At 55.5% G+C, this 16,443-nt stretch overlaps 1 protein-coding gene across 7 annotated transcripts in view; it reads right to left on the bottom strand.

Annotated features, from left to right (window-relative positions):
* The window catches only part of SLC45A4 (solute carrier family 45 member 4), a 78,559-nt gene that overhangs the window by 54,406 nt on the left and 7,710 nt on the right, over positions 1 to 16,443 (bottom strand). Inside the window, exon 1 of one of the 7 annotated variants that reach the window (XM_038555638.1) lies at positions 15,834 to 15,857. The exons of 5 other annotated variants lie outside the window; for them this stretch is intronic. The gene's annotated coding sequence lies outside the window, so the exon portion shown is untranslated. Of the gene's footprint in view, positions 1 to 15,015; positions 15,281 to 15,833; positions 15,858 to 16,443 lie in introns of those variants that run through there. One more of the 7 variants, XM_038555635.1, reaches the window with a different exon arrangement.

The raw sequence follows: 16,443 nt of genomic DNA on the forward strand, positions 1-16,443 counted from the left end.
TGTGTAATGCTGCTCGAAACAAGTTCTGCTTCCTCCCAGGCCTGCAGTCGGCGGGGTGGAGTGACGGTCGGCGCGATGTCCCCAATCACTGAGGTCCTCAATCACTAACTGGGTCTCTCGTGACTGCAGATTCAGACGTTCAGCCCTCATGTCCCCGTCTACAATGGGAATGACACCTCCAGATCGTGCAGAGGACCAAGTAGTGCGAGGATCACCACGGAGCCCAAACCCTGCAGGTTCTCGGCAAAGGGAGCAGCTGCCACCACCCTCAACCCTCTGCAGTAGGACCGTGGTTGCCTTTGCCTACGTCTGGATAAGATAGTCTTGAAAACTTCCTGGGTGGGGCCGCCTGGGTGGCTGAGTCTGTTAAGCCTATGCCTTCAGCTCAGGTCATGATCCTTGGGTCCTGGGATCGAGTCCTGTGTCGGCTTCTCCCTGTCTCTGCTCATTCCCCTCCGCTCTTGCTCTGTCTCTCCCTTTCTCTGTTATGCAAATAAAATCTTTAAAAAAAAAAAAAAAAGAAAAGAAAAGAAAACTCCTAAGAGGCCTGAATGGCTTAGTGGTTGGGTGTCTGCCTTGGGCTCAGGGTATGATCCTGGAGTCCTGGGGTCGAGTCCAGCATCGGGCTCCCCATAGGGAGCCTGCTTCTCCCTCTACCTCTGTGTCCAAAGGAAGAAAGCAAGAAAGCAAGAAAGCTCTCTGTGTAAACCAAATCCTTTGTTCAACCTACATCACAGTGTGGCGCTCAGGTACACAGCCCTAAAAGAGATCAATCACAAAAAGAGAACCATCTCAGAATTTCAGTTACCAAGCATGGTCTAATTTTTGTTTGAATGGCTTGAAGAATAAGAGTAATCAAATCATGACAATACCACTCGTTTCATGGGAACTTCTACCTACAGTTGTCACTAAAAGGGAAAAATTCTTTGTTGGAAAAACAAAAATCTAGGTTAAGAAGTGGTTCCACTCAGCTATCAGAAAGTAAGCATAGCTGGCGATTTCGCCGTCAAGGCAGGTACACAGGTTAGGTCTAGAACACCACGAAGGCCCAGGACCTTCCGCAGCTTGAGAACACCGACCAATGAGGCCGGAGGTTCACAAGGTCACCAGGACTACCCCCTCCAGGCCACCTGTGGAGCAGGCAGGCTATTCGACACAAAGAAACCACTGCTGGTCTAGGACAGGGTCCCTCCTTCATGGAACCTACAAACGGGGAGGGGGGAGTGGAGAGGAGCTGCGTCACCTAAAGGCACAGCCAGTGAGACCTCCTGACACCCTCCCCTCCCCCTCGCCCCACCCCTCCCAGGGTATCAGAGGTGGGGAGGCGGCCCACATGACAACAGAGGGCAGCAGGCAGGCCCAGACCAACCCAGGGGGTGGCTGCACTCAGAGGTCCAGGGGTAGTGCAGGGCGCGGGGTTTTAGACCTGATTTTCCGCAGGAGCAGGACAGCTAGGCTCACTCCACCCTGGACGGTGCTAGGTGCTGGGCATTCCGCGACAGCAGGATCTGCCCTGCAGGGGCTCAGCCCAGGGAGACACCCTCAAAGGACCAGTACTGACCAGCGGCAGGGGAGCCTGGGAGCGGACACGTGCTGTCCAGGCCTGCAGCAGACGACGGCAGGAGGGCCAGGCGCTCGGGTAGGAGGCCACCAGCACAGGGAGAATGTGACCTAGGTCAGCCGTGGGGGCTTCAAGGGACAAATAAGAGAACAGTTTTGAAACTCCTTTGGCGACAAAGCATCCGGGAACATAACAGGCTCCAGGTCAAAGGGCAGCAGCGGTGGTAAGACCCTCAGGGATGGTCCAGCCCCACCCGAACCTCAGAGGAGAAACGGCCGATGGCCCAGGGATCCATCGATGACCGAGACACTGAGCAGAGCCAGTGCTGACACTACTTCTGCCCTCCCAGGTGTCCCCCCTGCCACGGCTTCCTCGACCTTCCTGAGAGCTGGCCACGTGTCCAGGGCAGGGCTGCCGGACCACCGTTGACGAGAGGAACTTGCCCGCACAGTGCACGGCAGCCCGGTTGCCAGTGGCCGGGGACAGCGCTCCCTTTCAGCTGCTGGCCCCTCTCTCCAGGCCGCCCCTCCCTCCTCCTGGAGTCCAGCCCCCACTGGCTGCACCCCCTATACTGTGTTTGCGCCACTCGGTGCTCCCGGCTGCCTTGTCCCTAGCACGAGGTACGGCCAGGACATTCTGTCCCAGCTTGGCCCCTCCTGCTAGCCGCCCCTCACCCCTTCCCCTTCAGCTCCCTCTGTTCTCGCCCTCCTCACCCCTCAAGCACAGCAAACCTGCACAAGTCCTCCTGCGTCCAAGGCCCTGACTGCAAACCACAGCCTCCCACCCACCCCCAACATCAGCCAGGTTCCCCCTGCAGATGGCAACGCTTCTGAAGTCCAGGAAAGGCCACAAGAGTCTGCTGTGTTCCCCTGGTGCTGGAATGAGCGGCCCCCGGTCTTGGGGCCTGACCTAGCGTCCTTTCTTCCTAAAGCTCCAAGGGTTACTTCTCACCTGGGTGTCTCCAAGTGGGACAAGCTGGATGAGATGGGAACTAGAGGTGCAGGAGCCTGACACCCAATCCAGCAGGGCAGGCTGGCACGGGCACAACCCACAGAGCTACCGGCCCACCTCTGCCTCATACCCAACGCCAGGTGGCCAGCAGGTGTTTTCTGGCCAAGGGCATGGGTGTAGGAAGCATCAATCCCAACCACCCTTGGGATGGCTGTTATTTTACCACTGGCTGTATCCAAAATCCATCCAAAGTCACCACTACCCCTAAACCCACAACCTCGTCACCAAATGACACCCCACGTCTTGGGCCTGTGCAAAGCCTCTCAGAAGTTAAGCCTAAGGTGTCCCACGGCTACCAAAGGGCCTGTGTGCTGGGAGAAGCTGGGGGCACTGAGCTCTTCTCTGGATTCCCTGTCCGCCTGAAAGCTCTATAGGCCCTGGGAGAGGCAGGAGAGGAAGGCAGAGTGGAGAGCACAGGAGGAAGCCCTGGACACTGCAGCCCAGAATGTCTCAACCGCTCCAGACATCCCAGGCATCCGCATCAGCTCCAGCTCCGCCTGGACTTTCAGGGCGGTGCCAGGGGCCCACCAGACCAGGGGCACGAGCAGGGCTGCGCTCACTCAGCGATCACCCACCCGCACCCAGGGCTTCGAGGATCTTCCTGCAGTGGCAGCTCTGCGGCTGGAAGGCGCAGGGGACAGGTGGCAACGGAGACACAGGTCAAGTCTTGCGTGCACTGCACTCCACAGAGGACCCATGGCACCGCATGTGCAAACCTGAGTCCCCGCGATAGAAGGCGGGTGGCACTGGAAGAGGGCAGCCCCCAATACCAGTAGTTCAGAGGGTGTCCGTGCACCCCAGCCCTGCACACCTGCTGCTGGGCTGGAGCCTCGGCTGCATCTCACAAACACGCTCCTTTGCGGCACATGCTACGTAACAACAACAGAAAAAGTCAGGCAGGATGTTTTCATGCTGAACAGTATGGACTTGCTTTAACAATGGCTTAAGTTGGGGCACCGGGGTGGCTCAGCTGGTTAAGCGTCCGACTCACTTTCTGCTCAGATCATGATCTCCAGGTCATGGGATGGAGCCCCGCGTCGGGCTCCACACTGGGGGGGAGGGGTGTCCGTCAGAGATTGTCTCTGTCTCTGCCCCCTCTCAAAGTAATTAATTAATTAATCTTTAAACAACAAAACGAAACCAATGGTTTAAGTCTGATTTTCTTCACTGGCTTTTAACTACGCCTGTAAGCACTTTACCCTGCAATTCAATTAGGACCGCGACCTTCGATTAGGTGACCTGCTGCAACGCAACTGTGGAAACACAGGACTGCGATCCATGTGGGAAGAGTCCTAGGGGAGAGCCCGCAAGCCCAGGGGAAGCCAGGCAGCCAGGGGCCGGGGCCTGGGGACGAGGGGGCAGTGGTGCCGTGGCTGTGGGGGAAGGACCTGGCTTCGCGGGCCGTGCAGGCTCCGCACACCCAGGCCGCCGGCTCAGGAGGAGGGGCCGGCCCTCGGCGCGCCCCCGCCAGCGGCATGGAAAGTTGGCCAGAGCTGGGGAGGACGTCTGGTGTCTATAAAAATGTTCCTCCCAGGGGAGCCTCTGGAAGCAGAGACTCCAAGAGACTTTCATTCTTTTCCTTATTTGCCACTCGGCAAAATAAGCCGTTCTTCCTATTCTGAAATGCAATACGGGTCGAAACCTTCCACAGTGAATAGTGACCCAAAGAAAAAGGTCACCAGATCCAAAATATTTCTCATTTGGCCAGGAGCCCAAAGAAACTCTATTCTGTTTACTTGGTTACTCTCCTGGGGGATAAAAGCCTAATCCAATACACCAAGTGGGCCTGTGTTTGTCGGAGTTCTGTAGGGAGGGCGGGGCCGCAGGCGCTTCTCACACCCCAGCCAGGTCCTCGGGGTGCCAGCCCCCTCCCCACCCCGGGGACTCTGTCCCCAGCATGGCCTCACGTGGGAGAAAAGCACCCCCCCCCCCGGCCCCCACGACCCAGCAAGGCCGGCTCCAAGGCAGTGAGCAATCTGCAAAGGCCTGTGCAGACCCAGAATCAGGGCTGAGTGTGGGGCTCAGGACTCCCCACCGCAGGAAGGCTCCCTCCAGGCCTGCCTGCACCCTACGGCTTCCAGGGTGGCTTCCAGCATGGCCTGGGCCGTGGGAAGGAGCCAGCAGCTCCCCACCCACGCAGCCCCCTCTGCGGTCCTGGCCGCCACTAAGCAAGGACCCCCACTCAACAGGTCAGCAGGCCTTCCTCAGGTCACGGCACCCCAACGGCCTCCAGGTCTCGAGTGCAGAGCTGGGACCTCATGCCACAGTCAGCCCTCGCCTGTGCTGGGACTCAGGCAGCCCCCACTGCCCTCTCCCCAGCACCCCCAGTGCCGAGTCCCCACCGGGGAGAGACAGGCCTTGTGCCCAGCCCAGGCCAGTAGCGTCCCCACTGATCTGCAGAAGCTCTTGTTTCAGAAGACCAGAGCATGAACCCCACCAAAGCAGCCTGCCTCAGTCGGATCACTCTTTCAGACCGTGAGGCCCACGCTCCAGTCATTGCACATCCATGCCCACCTTCCTGTAAGGCCTTTCCCAAGGGTGTGCACACCCTGGGTACAAAAGAATGCCCCAGAAACAAGGACCGACAAGACCAGACAGAGGCAGAAAACCCATCAGAGGCCGATACAGAGCACGGAAGCCCGAGGCAGAGGAAGGAGCAGCCCTGCACAGGGATTTGCACACTTCTGGGCCCACCCCTGCCCCTTGCCCCCTGCCCCCTGCCCGGGTAGCTTCTCAGGCCCAGGATAGGTGCAAACTTGAGATTTAGTCTTTGTGCAGAGGTCGTAAAGATGCTAAATAATGAATTTTAGCAATAATTCTAGAAGGAGCACCTACAACACTTCTGGAGACATCCCTTCGACATAAGTCCTGAAGCTGGGCATCTGCAAGACACTCTTTCTCAGGAAAGCACTAAGGTCATCAGCATGAGGGGAGGGTCCCAGAGGGGATCACTCAGGCCAGTGACGCCAGAGTCCACAGTGATCCTCTGTCACTGACTACACACACCGTATCCTGGGGAGGCAGCCGTGCTGGCTTGGGTGAGCTGCCGCTCACTGGGGAGCCCCAATCACATCCTCCTTCTCCAGCCTTTGGGGAGCCTCTGCACTGAGGCCCCCAACATCTCTAACTGTGCCCTACTGGGCTCCCAAGGGGGTTGGGGTCTCAGCTCATGATCCCTCCAAAAAGAAGGGACTTAGGGCCAGAAAAGGAGCAGCGGCGGTGGTTTACGGCCCGTCAGCCAGCCCTTACCGAGGCTCTCCCTCTGCGGCCCAGGAAGCACAGTCTGGAGGCAGTTGTGTGTGCGCACGTGTGAGGAACAGGCCAAAGCACAGCCAGGGAAGCGCGCGGCAAGCCTGCAAACACATCTTTCTAGTATCTTTACAAGTGCCTCTTAAATCGGTTGTCTACTTAAAGCGTCTTAAATCTTTTCCAGAATAAGGCGAAGGAGCATACACGGAGTAACAGTTACAGTTCAAAAGCAAGTGTTTCACCATCAAGGCACATTGAAAACACATCACATTCATGCCTGAGCTGGGTCCTCAGAAGCCCACCCCAAGGGAGCACGACCCCTTCTCTCCAGGGTACCAGGAGGCTCTCCGGAGCGGGGCACTTGTCAGCAGTGCCCCCCACACACACACCACTGCATTCTAGCTCATCCACACCTTCCCCAAGTCACTTCAAGACTATGGGGGAGGGATCCCTGGGTGGCGCAGGGGTTTAGCGCCTGCCTTTGGCCCAGGGCACGATCCTGGAGACCCGGGATCAAATCCCACGTCAGGCTCCCGGTGCATGGAGCCTGCTTCTCCCTCTGCCTATGTCTCTGCCTCTCTCTCTCTCTCTGTGACTATCATAAATAAATAAAAATTAAAAAAAAAAAAAATTTAAGACTATGGGGGAGGGATCCCTGGGTGGCGCAGCGGTTTAGCGCCTGCCTTTGGCCCAGGGCACGATCCTGGAGACCCGGGATCGAATCCCACGTCAGGCTCCCGGTGCATGGAGCCTGCTTCTCCCTCTGCCTATGTCTCTGCCTCTCTCTCTCTCTGTGACTATCATAAATAAATAAAAATTAAAAAAAAAAATTTAAGACTATGGGGGAGGGATCCCTGGGTGGCGCAGCGGTTTAGCGCCTGCCTTTGGCCCAGGGCACGATCCTGGAGACCCGGGATCGAATCCCACGTCAGGCTCCCGGTGCATGGAGCCTGCTTCTCCCTCTGCCTATGTCTCTGCCTCTCTCTCTCTCTGTGTGACTATCATAAATAAATGAAAAAAAAAAAAAAAAAAGACTATGGGGGAAAGGAGAAGGAGCTACTCACACCTCCAGGGAGCAGCCAAGTTAATGCAACAGTCTGAGGTTGAGGGAGCGGGGTACTCACGGTCAGCCACGGGGCTCCCCCCTTAGTGTTTCATCAGCAGACACTACGAGCATCAGGCACCGCATGACCCTGACCCAAGTCGCGAACCTCTCCAGGCCACCAGCAAAAAGGCCGGGTGTGAACCAAGCACCTGTCCCTTCTCCTCCGCTCCACGAGCTTCGATTCTACGATTTAAAACCACACACCAAGGGCGCTATCATCACAGGAGAAAGGCCCGCAGGGCCGGCAGGAAGCCTGTAATAGACGCGCTATAAACTCAACACACCTCACTCTGTCTTCAAGGCTAATTTTAACAGGGAGAAGACATAACCGCAGCTAACAAACCTTTCCTTGCGGATATAATTTACAGCAGCATGACTCAGCTGCCCCGACTGCCTGACAGGTGAGGTCACCTGGATGCGCGCTGGTGTTTCCACAGGGCAACAGCCCACACCTCCGCACGAGGCAAGGAGAGCCCGCTGCGAATGCCCCCAGCCCCCCTCCTCCAGGTCTTTCGAAGCCCCCTCGTGAACACTTAATGGCACCCCTGGATTTCAAATGTGCCCCCCCCAGGGAACACCCCACAGCCAGCCAGGATGCTGGCCTTGAGGCCTACCTGGCTGAACAGCCGATTAAGGGCAGTTAACTACAAATATGAAAGTTACTGATGTATTTTAATTTAAACACCGATGTATTTAAAGAGGTTGTCCTGAGGCACCCGCTAGGTCTATTAACAGAAACGCCTTCCTCAGGGGTCCTGCAGGTACAGCAGTCCCCACGCTGGGCCAGCCTGTGCGCTCGGGCCTCCCAGGACACAGGTGCCAAGGCCCCAACCCCCAGGATCCTCTCCCCCTCTCCTGCTCGCACGGGGCTCCACCGAGGCTACTCCAAGCCAAGGCTACCTCAGCAGCTCCTTTCTGACCGCCACCCCACCCGCTGCACCCACAATTCCAACTCCCCTAACCCCCTCTCCCAGGCAAGTCCCTAACCCCGAGCTAGTGCCCCACAGCGCGAGGGGCCCGGCTCGCCCACAGGAGGAGCTGACACGCAGAGACCACGGCCACCAGAACCTCGGGCTCTCGCACGGCCTCGTCTGTTCACCACCCTCCTGATCCCGCTGCACCTGCCAGGACAAGCAGCCTCCCGCAGCCCAGCCTGGCCCTGCCCCTCCAGCACAGGAGAGGGCTGCCTCCAGTCTCCCCGCCCCCATGGTCTCACCCCCTTTCTCCCGGGAACCGCAGAGTCTCTCTGCAGACCGAAACCTTCAAACGGCTTCGCGTGGGGGCTTCACTAGCTGCAAGTCTGAGAGTCCTTCCTACGAGCCGATCCCGACTCCAGATGCTACACGCGCGCGCTCACACACGCACCAAACCCTCCAACACCCCGACACAGGGGATCCTAGCATTAGCCCCACTTACAGAAGGGGGAACCGCAGCACGAAGTCCAGCGCAGAGGATGCGGGACTGGAAGCGCGGCCGGCACGCGGCAGACACGGTGCTTCCTCCCAGCGCCAGGTCACTGCCAGGCTGGGAAAGGCGGAGGGGATCAGAAGACATGCAGGAGCCCCGTCCTGGTCTTCACTTCTGGAGGGAACCCTCCCTGTCCCAACAGAGCAGTGAGGTCAGCAGCTCAACACGGGCACCCGGAATTGCCTGGCCGCACGAGACATCAGGGTCCGCAGCCTGGAGATGCAACCGGGGCTGCGCTGACCCCAGGGAAGGAGCACGCGTGCACACGGGGGCACTCGCACACACCGGGGCACGCACACACACCTGGAAGGGGCAGAGCAGCTGTCGATGGGAGGTGTGGCTCTAGAGAGGATCGTGTTTGTTTAACTCAAGAAATTAAAACCAGGCCTGAACAAAAACAGTTTAACACAGGCCTTTACTGGGGCGCCTGCCTGGCTCAGTTAGGCGTCCAATGCCTGATTTTGGCTCAGGTCATGATCTCAGGGTCGTGAGGTCTCTGGGCTCAGTGCGGAGCCTGCTTAAGACTCTCTCCCTCTGCCCTCTGCCCCTTCCCCCTTCCCCTCCCCCAGGCAAGCTCCCTAAGAAAAATAAACAATCCTTCCTGGGGCACCTGATTGGCTCAGTCGGTAGGGCTTGGGACTCTAGGGCTTGGGACTCGTATTTTCGGGGTGGGGAGTTCAAGCCCAAAGTTGGGTGCAGAGATTACTTTTTATAAAGTAAATACAGGGATCCCTGGGTGGCGCAGTGGTTTGGCGCCTGCCTTCGGCCCAGGGCACGATCCTGGAGACCCAGGATCGAATCCCATGTCGGGCTCCTGGTGCATGGAGCCTGCTTCTCCCTCTGCCTGTGTCTCTGCCTCTGCCTCTCTCTCTCTCTCTCTCTCTCTCTCTGTGACTATCATAAATAAATAAAATTTAAAAAAAAAGTAAATACATAAAAAATAAATCAGTAAAAGAATCCTTCACTTCACCTCCCATATATAATACATGACCACTAGAGTAATGTGTAAAGTCACACACATGACATTTGACTCGTGGCTTCCCATTAAGATAGGATTCTAATCTTTAGGGCCACAGATGGGGTTAGCAGATTGCTATGATCAGTAACTGATCATACTAAAGCCACATTCTCCTTATTTGATTAAAGCATACGAAACCTTGATTTTACAAACAGTTGGAACTCTGGGCTCTTCCCAGCTTAGAAGAGCTAGCCTGGGATGCCTGGGTAGCTCAGCGGTTGAGCGTTTGCCTTCAGTCCAGGGCATGATCTCAAGAGTTCCAGGATCGAATCCCACATCAGGCTCCCTGCATGGAGCCTGCTTCTCCCTCTAAGTCTCTGCCTCTCACTCACTCTCTGTCTCTCTCATAATAAATTTTTAAAATCTTAAAAAAAAAAAAAAAAAAAAAAGAGCTAGCCTGTTCTGCCAAGAGGCTGGCTGCCGCCATGGGAGAGAGAAAACGGAGGAGAGGAGAGTGGCCACGTGCTAGAGCCTTGCAGGGCCCCCAGTGGCTGTGGCCTCTGCAGAGAAAACCATCAGACCTGGGTATTCCAGCCCAGCAGGGAGTCAGGGCAAACCAGGACCCTCACTGACCCCAGAATTCCTGTGAACCAGGAGCCAGCCAAGAACCTTCTCTGCCCACCAGGCCCAGGGCACAAGGAACGGTCCTGAGAATTCCTGGTGGTGCAGGCTCAGACTCTGGATCACAGTCCTCCTGTGAACCACACTGTCCCTCACGTCAGTGAAAATGAGCTGGTTGTGGGGTGAAGCATCTGCCTTCCGCTCGTCACTGTCTGAGTCCTGGGATGGAGCGGCATGTCAGGCTCCCTGCTTCCTGGGGAGTCTGCTGCAACCTCTCCCTCTACCCCTCCCCCATTCATTCTCTCTCTTTTTTAAAGCAATCTTTATTTTTTTTAGATTTTCTTTTTTTTTTTAAGATCTTATTTATTTATTCATGATAGACATAGAGAGAGAGAGGCAGAGACACAGGAGGAGGGAGAAGCAGGCTCCATGCCAGGAGCCCGATGTGGGACTCGATCCCGGGACTCCGGGACTCCAGGATCACGCCCTGGGCCAAAGGCAGGTGCTAAACCGCTGAGACACCCAGGGGGATCCCTCTCTCTCTCTTTTTAAAGATCTGGGAGAGTGAGAGCGAGGGAGAAAGAAAGAAAAAAGAAAATGAGCTAGTGGAGAACTTGAACCCAGGCAGCCAGATGTCCTCCTCACCAAGAACTTTAATTAAGCAAAATCTAGGTTATGATGAGACCTTATGCTGTATGATACAGTATTACAATGCATCAGACACAACAGCACCCCATGACTATTATATAGAGTACGTTGTGTCATATAGTTAAATAAAAACAGACGTCGTAACTTTACCTAATAATTAGAGTGTATATACTCCATTATAACCCAACATCATAAGACCTCCAATGAATTTGTATTTTTAAGTCCAGGGCGCTCTCTATGCCACAGTGCGCAGCTGGCCATGGGGTGAACGCAGAGGTCTAAGCGGGTGGCTCCTTTCCCAGGTCCCACGTGCTGCTGCAAGCCTGACCCTTCCACCGGGGCTCGGCCTGGGGTGAGGAATCCCACCCAGCCGCTCCCCAGTCTTATCGCAATGTGACATTGCTTAATTCTTTTAGACAACCTTGACTTGACTCTCTCGCTGCTAATTTTAACTACCCTATATTTCCCCACAAAGTAAACTGGAGCATCCCAATGTCACCATCAGAAGAGATTCCAACAGCCACTCCGGGGGGCCAAATGCCATACCGGACCTCAGACACTCGGGAGTGCACGAGACCGTGCTCAGAGTCCCCGGGTGCTGCCACTTGTCACAGCACAGCCAACTACCACCCCTGGGGGTTATCTCCAGCACACTCCTCAGGGGGAGAGACCAGCCCAAGGACAGCGCCAGCCTGCCTGCTTCCGGAGCCAACAAATGCAGGTCTCAGGCGGACGGCCGGCCAAGCGGCGCCCCCTCGGGATTTCAGACCCACCAGGCAGCCCACCCTGCAGAGTCTGCAGCCCTGGCTCCAGAACGGGGCTTCCGTAGCTGAGGTCCAGAGATGGGGTGTGGAGAGGGTTCATCCCTGGATGGGTGTGTGGAGACCCAGAAAGTATACACTAAATGGTGTCTTTTGGCATTTTTGTGGGAAAGGTCCAACTTTCAGATTTTTGAAGGAATCCCTGACCCAAAAAAGGTTAAGCACTACCCCAGTTAGAAATGGGAAGTATCCATGGTCATACAGCTGGTTAAAAATATTTTTGCTGTGACAAGTTACTGCATCAGCTTTTCCTGATTTTTAAAAGCCAGCCCTCCCTTTTAGAGTTTCCTTCAGAATTCAGTTGGACAGTTTAGGTTCATACAAGTGGGGAGGACAAGGGCAGATAGAAACAAAACTAGAAAGACAAATTCCAAATTTAGGAAAAAACTGTAAGGGCCAGAGCTGAGAATTTTCTAGAGCTCATTCAACATTTGGGGACATCAGAAAGGCCAAACCACAATTTCTAGAACCAATCCTAAAGGAATGGACAAAAGTATGAACCATTGCAAGTAAAACGGCTGTCATTCTCTCCAACAGTCAGGCCACAGTGTCTGGAGTGGGGAGTTCTGGGTAAATAAATGTTACGTACTTGGCTCGTGAGGGTGATGATGAGCTTGTTTTGAACCTCCTGTATACACTGTTAGCTCATTCATCCTGAAAAGTAACCCAGGACAGACAGAGCCAGGTAAAGACTGGACAAGGTAAACCAGGCCAGCAAGCAGAACCACCGCTCTCACGTTTCATAACCAAAATATGAGCCAGGCTCCAGATAAAACCTTCATGCGATCTGCATGGATCACATGCATGTTGCATTTAGACTAGGGGTCTGGGCATCGCCTCTCTCCCTCAGATCCAGAGCACAGCTGTGCTCCTTCTGCTGTGTCTGGCTTGAGAGCTAGCTGCCAGTGTCACCAGACACTGGGCAGTGGGACCACAGTTCACAGACACCCCATCTAACCAGGGCCCTCCTCCCTCATCCATCTGCTCACTGTGCTCCCCCTGTACATACACAGAGAGGTCCAGACTGCCCTCAAGTTGCTTCAAGGCCACCCGGCAGACAACTGGAAACCAGCCAAGCCCAGGAAAAGAGAACGTGGCCCAGGCAGCATGGTCACAGCGGCCTCTGGACCTACCAAAGCCCACTCGGCCTGGGTTTCTCAGCTAAGCTGGCCAACCGAGTTCCTTCCTTCCACCCCCCCTTACCAAGATCCCAAGTTACTATAAACCCATAGGCATCAGCTCCCACGAAGCAGGGAACCATGCCCGGGGCCAGGTTACACATCCATGCCCCCTCCACCACCGCAACCAAGCAGGACACAGGGATAAGTGCAGTGAAAAGCAGGCCCTGGCCTCCCAGGCTCACCACTAGTTGACAAGGCCCCTCGACAGAAGGCCACCCCTCTCTCCAGCAGCCCCCCTCTCTCACAAGCCCCTAGGGCCCAGCATGGGGTGTCGCCTTCCTTGCTGGTGTCCTTAACCTGCCCACCCCTGTTTGGCCCTAACAGTCACCATTCTAGTTGCGATGCCCATCTTCTTCCTGCAAACAGGACATGATACATCCAGTGGCCGATGTCCCTCCATGACGTGGACACACATGCGCAGTCACCACAGGGGCAGAAGCTGGCAATAGTAACACCAAAACCTCTGCGGAGTTATAAAGAAGTGACTCTTTAAGAAGGTGATTCTCGAGTTATCAAATCAAGATGAGAACCATCGGTCTCAAAAGGGATTCTCAGAGGCAAGGTAAGATGGGTAAGCGCATTCCAGACACTTCAGACCAGAGGCCTGGACACCCGAAGGGCCCCAACTACCTAGGAGTCACCAAAATGGGTAGGAGACACCGGCATGCGCAGTTCCTTGGGGACAATGCAAAGGAAATGGAATCCAAAGGCACCCCCCCGCATGTCAACTGGAAATGTGGGCCCGGGCTGATGCGAATGAGCTGTGCACTGTGAAGACAGTGACCTGGTTACTGCACCCCCACAAAGTGCCAGGAAACTCGGGCCACGGACTGTGAACCTGCTATGGGAGGCATGCAGGTGCTCACGGGGCTTTCAGACACTCCAAGCCCCGCTGGTCCTCTGGCAGCCTAGGACACAGGCCCATGACCCTCTTCCTGTTTCTGGGTGGAGGTCCTGGGGCTCACAGGTTAATGAATGATTCTCAAGGCCCAGAGTGCCTGAGGGAGGCAGCCCTCAGGGTCCAGTCTCCAGTGGCCCTGGCCTCCTTGCTGCTCCTGGCCTCAGCTGCTCCCCCGCAAACCAGCTGGTAGGTATGGTCCAAGGGCACATAGCCCGAATTCCTAGGGGCACGGCCTTCCAAGTGTATGACCAGCAGCCAGTCCCTTGATCCCATCAATAAAGACAAGAAGATCTCATTTTAAAAATGGAGATAACATTTAAACTTAAAACAGCTCTGTGGTCAGAAGACGAGTTATCAGAAGCCGTGTGTGAAAACTACAGGACGCTCAGAAGTCAGGCCCAATGGAACACTTCCTTGGGCCCCTTCCACCTGTTATCTTGCAGCGGAATGCAAAAAACAGCTGGTCCAAAGCACCCATCTTCCATCAGTAGCCCCGCAGGTGTCCAGAAGGGTGGGTGCTGCACAGGCTTCGACCAGCCCCAGCAGCTCCACAGGCCCTCTCCCCCCGTGAGGCTGGGAAAGCGGCTGGGCAGGGCAGGCCAGGGCAGGGCACACACTGGCAGTGGTCTACCTGCAGCCGCGTGTACCTTGGTGTAGGAAGCGCAGAAGGAGTCTTCGTCCCACCGAGCAAGCCACAAGCTGCCAGGGCACTCACGCGGGTGCCACTCACCACATACAGCCTAGGCACTGAGCTGGGACACATCTCCTAAACTGAACGGCTCTGAGAGAGGTCCAAGGACTCCACACCAGCCAGCAGGGCATCGGGGGCCCTCGCAGTCCAGCCCTGGCCCCGAGCCCTTGCCACTCCCCGACAGTGCAGGCCACCAGCCCGTCAAGGCCAAAGCAGGAACCACATCCTCAGGCCCCGGGATCGAGGTTAGTTTCTCCCTAAGCCAGTTAAATGGGCCTCCACTTCCAAGAAGCCCTCCCTGAGGAGCCCTGCCTGAGGATGGATGGTACTAGTTATCTTTCGCGTTGGAAGAACATCATCACTCTTGTCTACATACTAATCTTCAGCTGGCCCCTCTCTGCTTATGCTAAAACTCCGTAAGCATCTCCCACTGTCCCTCGTACGTCTCCTAGCAGAGCATTCAGTCAGAAAATCCCAGGCAGGGACCAGAAGACCTCCAGGCACCGATTTTCTCATCTATAAAATGTGGATACTACTGCTTCCATACAGAGCGGTCAGAGAAATCCAGAAGTCAACTGTGAATCACGATGGCACCTGACAACAGAACCTGGCCCATGGCTCCTACTCGCAGGTGCCCATCTGAGACCAAGACACTCGCGGGATTGCCATGGGGCTATGAGGACTCCACCAACACCCAGAGAGGCCAGAGGAGGCCCAGCCCAACAGCACTCACAGTGCGGGGCCTCTGGCGTCTAATGGTGACTCAGTTCACCAGATAGGACTCCCCCCCCCCATGCTTACCACACTCTACTGGAAACATGCTCTGCTCAGCGATGGCCTCAGTAAATCCAGATTCTTCTCCATACAATCCATTTGGTGTTTTACAAAGTGTGAACATCACAGCTGTCCCCTGCCCCTAACTGGGTTATTCAAGCCAAGGGCACCGCAGACCCCCACCGCACGGGGAAGGGATGCCGCAGAGCGGAGAGGACCAGCCCGCAGCCTCACAGCCAGCCATTTGGTGGGGAGCGGGCGGTGCTGCGGGGAGGCAGGCCTGCGATCCCAGTCCACATCCGAGGGCTCCGAGCCGAGGCAGAACTGTGGGCAAGAATAAAACGCCAGGAAGACAAGGTTCTGAGGGGATCACGAGGAAATCCATATTAAAATTGTCAAGCCTTTTCCAAAACCATATCAAACGCAGGCAGAAACCACGGCCTGCATCTACTTGGCTCCCTCTCTCCCACAGAGCCACAAGATTTCATCAAAAACCTATTTGAACTTTGCAGCCACAAACTGACACCATCGGCAGGACTCTTATCGGTGCACACACAGCCTCACTTCTGCAGAGGTTGCTCAAACAGTCAGGAATTAACCGAGGACTGGTAACCGCCCGCCCCCCCCCCCCCCTTGGAAGCTTCCATTCACCTGCGTCCTCCGGGATACTGCAGAAAGCACAGTCTCTTCTTACTTAGTTCAAGCGACTAGTTCACTTGAATACATGGTCCCAATTTCATTTTGCATCTGATTTCTGTTAAACATCATCACCGATATTTCATATGCACTAAGCCAAGACAAAACACTGATACCCCAAACTGCAAAAACAGAGACTCTCGACACACCTGTAAGCCCAGCTTTCCATACGGGTGGAGGCGTGCTACACCTCTGGGGCCCGGTACCCCATGCGTGGGTCCCAGGGCTCACCTCCAGGCTCAGCCACGTACTGTATGTGGCTTTGGACAAGTAAGTTAGTTAACATCTCCGTGCCTCCTTTTCCTCCCTGTAAAAGGCAGGTAGTAACAGGCAGCCATCACTGGGTTGTGCAGAGAATGAGGCTGAGTGTTCTGCACAGGACTTGGCCTCCTGGATCATTTCTCAGGGTCTGCTACTTGCCAGGAACAAATACTCATTATGCTTCCCAGATTATAACACAGAAATTGAAGCTCAGAGCAGTGGGTTGCTTCTGGGCCAAGGTCACAAAGCCAGGGATGGCCCAGCCGGGGATGTAAATGGTCCCTGCACCCCACAGGACGCCAGGCTCTACGACATTTCTGCTGAATAAAAGGTGCAGGGCCCCTCCCTTCCCCCTTAAGAATTAAAAAAACACTTTAGACATCTGAATAATTCAAGAATGAGCTAGACACGTCTGAAACAGCTCTGAGCTTTCGTTCAGCTTCCCTGTCCCACTAGGCTCGCCGGGGCCCATGCTGGTAAAGCAAACAACCAGGCAGC

This window comes from Canis lupus, chromosome 13, assembly GCF_011100685.1.
Source record: "Canis lupus familiaris isolate Mischka breed German Shepherd chromosome 13, alternate assembly UU_Cfam_GSD_1.0, whole genome shotgun sequence".
Taxonomy (NCBI): domain Eukaryota; kingdom Metazoa; phylum Chordata; class Mammalia; order Carnivora; family Canidae; genus Canis; species Canis lupus.